Source organism: Gossypium arboreum, chromosome 4 (genome assembly GCF_025698485.1).
Source record: "Gossypium arboreum isolate Shixiya-1 chromosome 4, ASM2569848v2, whole genome shotgun sequence".
Classification (NCBI taxonomy): Eukaryota; Viridiplantae; Streptophyta; class Magnoliopsida; order Malvales; family Malvaceae; genus Gossypium; species Gossypium arboreum.
The window spans coordinates 31,043,518-31,051,794 of record NC_069073.1 but is presented as its reverse complement, the minus strand read 5'-3'; the positions used below and the strand labels follow the sequence as shown (position 1 = coordinate 31,051,794).

The window sequence follows — 8,277 nt, the reverse complement described above, 5'->3', positions numbered from 1 at the left end:
GTACTTTTAGTTCCTTTGGGTTCAACAATCCGGTCTTGCTAAAACTATACTACTGTTCGATAGGTACACTTGCGTACATCGCGATAATAGTTAGTTTCAAGAATGATTAATTACAAATATTTAAAACCTATCACGAAATCACGCGATTATGTTTTTGGCGCCGTTGTCGGGGAACTAAAATATTAGGAACACTCAATTTTTATTACTTTAGCCATTTATTTTTCTTGCATCTAATTTTATTTTTAATTTTGTTCTAATTTACTAATTTTCTTTTTCTTTCTTCTGGCAGATTTTTATAGTTTATGACTAGAAGAAACTCGTCAAGGCCACTACTTTTTGACAAAAAAATCGATCGCACAGTTCGCAGAAACCAAAGAGAAATAACGCGAAGCTTAAGATATACAGAGAACGAGCAAGAGGACGATACTCATCTCCCAACTGAAGAGATGGCTGAAAACCAAGGCAACTAGCTACCTCCTGCAATTGCGGCTAATCAAAATCCTACTCCACGCACTATGTATGATTATGCTAAACCTTCTTTAACAGGAGCTGAATCGAGCATAGTTAAACCTGCTGTAGCTGTAAATACTTTTGAACTAAAACCTAACACAATTCAAATGATACAACAATTTGTTCAGTTTGATGGTTTGCAGGATGAAGATCCCAACGCTCACTTAGCAAACTTTTTGGAACTATGCGATACATTTAAAATCAATGGCATTTCTGATGATTCCATACGTCTTCAGTTGTTCCCTTTTTCATTGAGGAATAAGGTTAAACAGTGGTTGAACTCGTTACAACGAGGGTCAATTACTACTTGGGAACAAATGACTGAAAAATTTTTACTAAAATATTTTCTACCGGCTAAAACTGCTAAATTACGTAATGATATCTCTTCTTTTGTACAAATGCATTTAGAAACACTTTATGATGCATGGGAGAGATACAAGGACCTTTTGAGAAGGTGCCCTCACCATGGGTTACCGCTTTGGCTTCAGGTTCAAACATTCCATAACGGCCTGAATCCTTCGACTCGACAAATGGTTGACTCAGGTGCTGGCGGAACCATCAATAATAAAACACCTGAAGATGCTTATAAGTTCATAGAGGAAATGTCACTGAATAACTATCAGGGGCAAGTCATGAGGACAAAGCCAACGAAAACAGACGGTGTTTATAATGTCGATTCGGTCACCATGCTCTCTAATCAGGTAGAACTCTTGAATAAAAAAATTGATGGTTTTCTTAGTAATTCACAGGTTCATCCAGTAATGCAGTGCGAAGCAAGTGGAGGTGGAACAAGCCATTCAGAATACCAACCTTATGGCCACAACATGGATAACGAGCAATTAAATTACATGGGTAATAATCCTCGACCTCAAAACAATCCATATAGAATGCAGGTTGGAGGAACCACCCCAATTTCTCATGGAGAGGCCAAGGAAATCAGCGACCACCTCTGGGCTACCAACAGCCACCCTATCAAGAGCAAAAGAAGCCGAACCTTGAAGAGATGCTCACAAAGTTTTTCTCAGTATGAAAAACCCGCTTTCAGAACACTGAAACAACACTTAAAAATCAACAAGCGTCAATCCAAGGGCTCGAAACTCAAATAGGTCAACTTTCTAAACTAATCTCCGAATGACCACAAGGTAGCCTGCCAAGTAATACTGAATCTAACCCAAGGGAACAACTTAACGCAATTAATGTTCAAAATGAAAAAGGAGTCATTGAGCCTGAGCCAGAACCGAGGCAAGAAACAGTGGTAAGCAAAGGTAAAGGTGAGGTAGATTATAATAAAAACAAACCAGTGACTGTCGAATATAAACCTCGTGTGCCATACCCCAACGCAACAAGGAAAGACCGCTCAAATGAATAATTTGATAAATTCCTTAAACTCTTAAAAAAATTACATATTAACTTACCATTTATTGAAGCTCTATCACAGATGCCAAATGCAATGAAATTTTTAAAGGAACTTTTAGCAAATAAGCGGAAGTTGGACGAGGCGTCGCATGTGGAGCTGAACGCAGTTTGTTCGGCTATTCTTGAAAATAAACTACCCAACAAACTAAAAGATCTAGGGAGCTTTATGATTCCTAGCTTAATTGGTAGTTTAGATGTTAATAATGCATTAGCTGATCTAGGGGCCAGTATCAACGTCATGCCATACAAAATGTTTAAGCAACTAGGTCTCGGGAAACCCAAACAGACTAGGATGAGCATCCAATTAGCAGATAAAACTATAAGATTCCTTAGGGGTATTATTGAAGATGTGCTAGTTAAAATCGATACATTTATATTTCCCATTGACTTTATTATTCTAGACATAGAAGAGGATAGCAACACTCTCTTAATTCTAGGAAGGCCCTTTTTAGCAACTGCTAAAACGATCATTGATGTTGGCATAGGTGAACTCACACTCCGGGTGGGAGACGAAACAATCACCCTTCAAGCTCGCAATTCTAGCAACTCATCAAAAATTAAAGATGATCGTTTAAACCATTCTACAAAAACTAAAAATATGGTGCAACCTACTTTGCAGGAAAAGAGTCTGAAGGAAGCACATGAGTCATTCTCAAACAATAGTATAGGGCCTACTCACGAGGAACGAAGACTGCACATAGAAGAGCTCGATGAATGGCGAACACATAAACCAAGAACACACGATAAACTAAAGCTGCGTCAAAACGAACTCGATACCTTTCCGAATCAACTTAAGGTTGGTGATAAACTCTTATTAGATGCCACAGATCCTTACATTCTCACTACCAGACCGGATGAAGAAACCCCTCTTACAGTACTTAGTATTTTTCCATTCAGTACGGTCAAGGTGGGTCATCCCAAATTTGGCACTTTTAAGGTAAACAACACCCGTTTAAAACCCTATTCTGATAAGATTGATAGCAGGAATGAGGAGTATAAACTCCTCGAACCACTATGACCATTCAATAGAGAGGTAAGTCGAGCTTGACTATAAATAAGATCTTCTCGGGAGGTAACCCGAGGACTAACAATATTAATTTCTTTAAATTTTTGTATTTAACACCTAACTTACTAATAGAAATCTTGAATACAGGTTTTTCGACAGAGACACGGCCAAGCACATGGGCGTGCTTAGGACCGTGTGAAAATAGGGAAAAAGATTTCCCTAACATGGGCTATGATAAAATGCCACGGCCGTGCGACATGGCCGTGGTCGAACTTGCCATAACAGCACGAGCATGCGACACGCCCGTGTAGAAGAACCGTGGGTGAACCTGTTAAAACAGAACGAGCGTGCGACACGCCCTTGTCTAGTGCCCGTGGTCTAACCTATTAAATTGACATGGGCGTGGAAGAAGTGAACGAAGCTAGACACAGCTGTGTGCACCCACACGCCCAAGAAACACGGGCATGTACTAAATGTCAGACACACCCAAATAGGAAAAACGCAAAATACACGGGCAAAAATTGGGGAACACGGGCGTGTTCCCTGGCCGTGTGGCCTAAAATCTATAAACACTATGCACTATTCACTTTCTTCCCCATTCAAGAACCCTAACCCTAGCTGCTACAAGACCACACGGCCTCCCTGCTATGTCCGTGCACCGATTCCCAGTCTATTTTTTAACGTTCAATCTCTCTCCCTTAGCATTTGTTTACTCCTTTTTACTTCTATTTCACTTATTTCTAATGCTTATTATTAACATAATCTTCATTTCTTTTGAACTATTTTTCATTTTGCTCATTATTCTATCATTTAATTTGTATTGTTAGGTTAGTTATCATACATTTCATATTAAATCTAGTTTTTAGAAAAACCCCATACCCATGACATTACTATGCTTATTCTCATGCTATTACTATGCTAATATCTATCATTTAATTTGCATTCTTAGGTTAGTTATCATACATTCCATGTTAAATCAATATTTGGAAAACCCCATACCCATGACATTACTATTTTCATTCTCATGGTTATTTTGGTTGAGTTTGCTTCGTATTAGTAGTTTTGGCTGAAATAGTTAGCTCAAATTCATGACTTTTTACTTTTTCAAATTCATTTACATACTATTTCTATTTTTTTATATATATTACAGGTTTATAATGTCATCTTCATGAGGAAAGAAGGTCATTGCCGCTACTTCAAAGAAGAGGAAGGGAGCGTCATCTTCTGCGGGTCCAACCGCGAAAATTCGTCACCCCCTTCAACAGTTTCCCCGTGGGCCCCAGGAAGAACTTTTCCAAATACTTCGAGCCCGACCTTTAATTGCGGGCTGCTGCATCGACTGGGCTACCATAGAATAAGTTTAGTTGGATGATGCGATTCGGGCCCTCCTAACGACCGACCCTTGGAAGCTGTTCTTTGGGATCATCGAGCCAACATACCTTGAGCTCACGATGGAACTATGCTCAACGTTCTATCTTCAGACTGTAATGATGAACTATGATGATCCCAACACGGTCCAATTTCGCCTAGGTGGATTAATCTGCCAGCTAAACGTCCCAGAGTTCAGTGCTACACTTGGCTTATATACAGAGAAGTTCAGGAAGGAGAATGATTTAGACACTCTCAGTCGCCACATACACTTTGGCTCCTGGCGTGGCCTCCTATAATCCTAGCTGCTCTAAGGCATCAGTTCTCCCACCTTCCCTCAGGTACCTGCACGCCATTTTGGCTCACACGATTACAAGAAGGCGAGAGAGCACTAGCGTCGTCAACACTCACGATGCCTACTTTTTATGGTGTATGTCGCACCGGCACGTCATCGACCTTGCCTATTTCGTCGCCCTTGCGATTCAACACCAAACGGAGTGGCATAGGAAGGGGGTCATCTCCATTGGCCCCTATGTGATGTGATTGGCTCGACACTTTGGGCTCCTCGACATTGCTGCCCAAGAATCATCCTTGACCCTCATTGGCCTGATGTCTCCACAAGGCATCTCGAGCATGCTTAGCATGAGGATGATCGAGAGGCACTGAGGAACCTACCATCCTCAATATCGTCTCACCCAATCTACCGAGGAGGAGGCCTACAAGGACATTCCTGATGATATCCCTTCGCAGCACGAGGACCCACCGACTCAGCCACCACCACCCTCTCGTCCAGTTCATACGACGGCTTCATATGCTGACATCTCTGAGCGCCTCACCTGATTCAAGTAGCAGTGTTTTCAATAATTTGACAACATTGATGCTACTCTACAGCAGATTTGTCAGCACCTTTACATCTCATCGCCAGTCCCACCTCACAAACCATCCAGCGATGAACATGTTTAAAACATTTATTTATTATTTTATTATTTTATTTTTATTAAAACTACTTTTTATTTTTATTGGATTTTAGAATTTTATTTTTAATTATCAAATTCGGTTATTTCTTTAAGAGTAATTATTCTTCCTAATATGTCCTAAAAAGTTCTTGATCCTATCACAGTTAAATAGAGCTCTTAAGCTCATCATCGCATAGGAACTAAATACTCCACTGGGAAAGGTTCTCCACGACTGCCATGTCCTGATCGACCACGACCATAGCTACCACTAGATATAATATTCTTTTGGTCCAGGACCTATGGACTAATGAACCTCGACGACCGCCGGAGTATCCTCCTCCACTCTCGAACCGATTACTCTCCAAAACTCTAGTCCGAGAAATTCATCATACAGGAAGTTTCACTTCTCTCCCTATCTCATTTTTATATTCTAAAATATCTAACATAGTACATTGAGGGCAATGTACATCTTAAGTGTGTGGGGGGGGGGGCATTCATTTCATTATCAGAAAAATCCCTAATTAATTACCTTGTTCTCTTGAAAAACTCTCATATCATATTTAGGATAAATTTTAATTGATTTCTGGTTTTGATTGATATATCTTGAATTAAAACATAAGGATTTATGCATTGATTGTTTAAACTTTAAGACATTAGAGAATCAAGCATGATAAGTTGATGTTTAAAAATTTAAAATTATAGGTTGTTGCCCCAAGTCTAAGTATTACTTCAAATTGGAATTCACGAGTCTAAACATCAAAAAGCCATAATGTTTGTGAGATTTTTGAGCCTTTTTGAGCATCTATTAATTCTTTCATTGTGACACCCTAAAGTGACCCTAGTCGGAAAGCGGTTTCGGGACCGCTAAACTGAGTCACCAAATTATTTGAATATGATAATTATTGTCTAAAATATGTGAATATGAATGTGTGAAAGTTTTAAGCTTCGATTTAGTTAATTGCATGTGAATTTAGTTAATAGGACTTATGTGTGACACTTGTATAATGTGATAGGTTAATCTATAAGGATCTATTAGTGCATGTAATTAAAAAGGGTGGACTTGCATGTCAATTTCCCCACTTAATTGGTAGTGGTCGGCCATGACAATGAGGGTGGACAAAATGTGATGGGTAAAACATGTCATAAACATGTTATGTTAGTGTTTTATGGGAGGAATGATAAAATAAGAAGCATGGGTAATAAAATAATAGTGGTTAGTAGGAGGAGAAAGAGAAAAAGAAAAAAAATGAGCTAGGCTACTCCTCTATTGCCGTGACTTGAGGAAGGAAGAAGAAGAGGATTTTCTTGCTTCATGTTCGGTTGGTTGGTGTTTAGGAGGAGGTATGTTTGATGTTGTTCCATGAGCTCCATGCATGTTTTTAGTTGTTAGCTTGAGTTCTACCTAGCCCATGGTTTAAATCTTTGCTATGTGATGGAGATGATATTCGGCCATGGGTGTTGTCTTCTTGGTTGGTGTTTGATGTTGTGGTGATGAGGCATGAAGATGAGTTAAGTTTCGGCTAAGGTGGATTTGTGTTGATGTCATTTGCATGCTAAATGTGAAGCTTTGTAATGATACATGTGATGGTGGATTGATGACTCTTGGATTTTCTTTTTAGCATTTTTGAGTTAGACATTAAGTTCTTTGTTTAACCCATGACCAAAATTGAAATGGTATGGTGTCTTGATGCATTCGCCATGGTAGGAAGTAGAAGAGAAATATGGTTGTTGATTCATGTTATTTGGATGAAAAATGGTAGTAAGGTGAAGTGCAAATGTTAGTATTTGATTACTAGTGTATATATGTGTATTAGCCGAGTTTTGAACTTGAAACAAAATTGTATGTAGTCAATACAAGTAACCATATTTGTAGGAAGTATTAAGCATATAATTCGCTTTGAACATAGACATGCATATTCGGCCACATGAGATAGATTGGTGTTGCATGTATTCGGTTATAGGCGAGCATAATGATGAGTCTATCTTGACTTAGATAATCGGCTCAAGGAGAATTTGTTAAAGTGCTTAGTTAATTGATATTAGGTTAATGATGTGTGTATTCGGTCATAAAGGTGCACATGAGGAAATGTTAGATTAATTGTATTAAATTGCTCAATGTGATTAAAAATGTGTATGACCATTTTGTATTTGAGCTAATGGTGACCATATGACCTATCAAACTCCTTGTCATATTCGGCCATAAGCTAGCATAATGAGACTTTAATAAGTTAAATTTGTTTGAATTAGCTTAAGAGCTTAGAGGACCAAAGTTGGATAAGGGAAAGGAAAAAGTGATCGAATAGCCGCCAAAATCGTTCGACAACATCCAAGGTAATTTTTTGAATAATGGATCTTAGATTATGATTCGATTAGATCATGTTTTAAGTAAATCAAAATCATGCTCTTTGTATGTAACTATTGAGCCGAGAATGATAATGCTTGATAAGTGACTTGTGTTTGAATTCTAGTTATGAAAATGAAATATAGATGTGTCATGATTTATTGATATGTGCATGGATATTCGGATGATAACCGGGCTAAGTCCCGAAGGCATTTGTGCTAGTGACTAATTCCGGGCTAAGCCCAAAGGCATTTGTGAGAGTTACTATATCCGGGCTAAGTCCCGAAGGCATTTGTGCGAGTTACTATAACCGGGCTAAGTCCCGAAGGCATTTGTGCGAATTACTATAACCGAGCTAAGTCTCGAAGGCATTTGAGCAAGTAGCTATATCCGGATAAATTCCAAAGGTACTTGGTTTGGGAATGAGCGATCTTGCTGTAATAATTTCAATTAATACGCTCGTAAAATCCCAACGATGAGGTACGTTTCGTATATGCATTGGAGTAGTTGATTCCTTTTAAATATTATTCGCCGCACAATTAATGAGCTTAGGCCTTTGGTTAAGTTGATCCCTTATGTGTGAATATAAGGGCTGGAAATGTGAAGTAGGACTGATTTTTGAGAATATGTGTATATGAAATTATCCGTTTAGTTATATGAACGCTATACTTCAGTTGTGC

General features: G+C 38.7%; 1 non-coding gene across 1 annotated transcript; it reads right to left on the bottom strand.

Annotated features, from left to right (window-relative positions):
* Positions 1 to 875: 875 nt before the first annotated feature.
* On the bottom strand, positions 876 to 982 carry LOC128292137 (small nucleolar RNA R71). Its single transcript, XR_008282122.1, has one exon. It is a non-coding gene; the product is annotated as a small nucleolar RNA R71 (small nucleolar RNA).
* Positions 983 to 8,277: the final 7,295 nt, after the last annotated feature.